We start from the raw sequence: 839 nt of genomic DNA, 5'->3' as shown, positions 1-839 counted from the left end.
CAAGGCAGCCAGTAATTGGGCTTATAATGGAGGCCTGCTCTCATAGCCCAATTTTGGTACCACTCATGGAGGGTCAGGGATGATCCCACACACGGAAATTAATTTATCGTATAAGCGTACGACTAGAGAAGTATTAGTAAGCAAGTTAGTATATATGTTTTATTTATGTATTAGATGTTGAAATTTAGAAATACGTTAAAAGACCCAACAAGTATATGTATCGTTCCATAGGAAATTTCAGCTGATGCTTAAAGTTCAACAACAGAACTGCTGAAATGATGGAGCTATAAACAATTGAAAAGAAAAGAAGAGGGAGAGCACAGAGAAGAAAAGAACATATAGAGAATAAACATCTAAAATCTAGTATTGAAGCATGAAGCCCAACCGACGGCACTTAAAATTATTATCCTCGAGATGAGCATGATGAAGATTCAAAGATGAAACAATAGATAATTCAAATTTACATTATTGAGCACAGAAACAAAAAAAAACCCCACCTTAAAATATTGCAGCTTTCTTAGTATCTGCTGCAACCAGAATTTTACAAAAGATCACACTATCCTTATTCTAATTAAAAGAAACAAAAAAAAAGGGACAAAAAAAAAAATCTATACTGCATTTAATACTAGCAAAATTATTAATCTGGTCACTCCATTTATCCTTAACTGCTTCAATATCGCTCAGCCAAAGGACTAAAACTTAATGGTGAACTTGCCTAGCATCAAAAGCAGAAGCAAGCAGAAAAAAGCTGAAATTATATTGAAAAAATAAACACAAAGTACTTGAAAAGTTTGATTGAGATAGCGTACAGGCACTCAAATCTAAAAATAAATAAGTCA

The sequence above is a fragment of the Asparagus officinalis genome, chromosome 7 (assembly GCF_001876935.1).
Source record: "Asparagus officinalis chromosome 7, Aspof.V1, whole genome shotgun sequence".
Taxonomy (NCBI): domain Eukaryota; kingdom Viridiplantae; phylum Streptophyta; class Magnoliopsida; order Asparagales; family Asparagaceae; genus Asparagus; species Asparagus officinalis.
The sequence above is the reverse complement of the archived record's forward strand: the minus strand, read 5'-3'. Positions refer to the sequence as shown.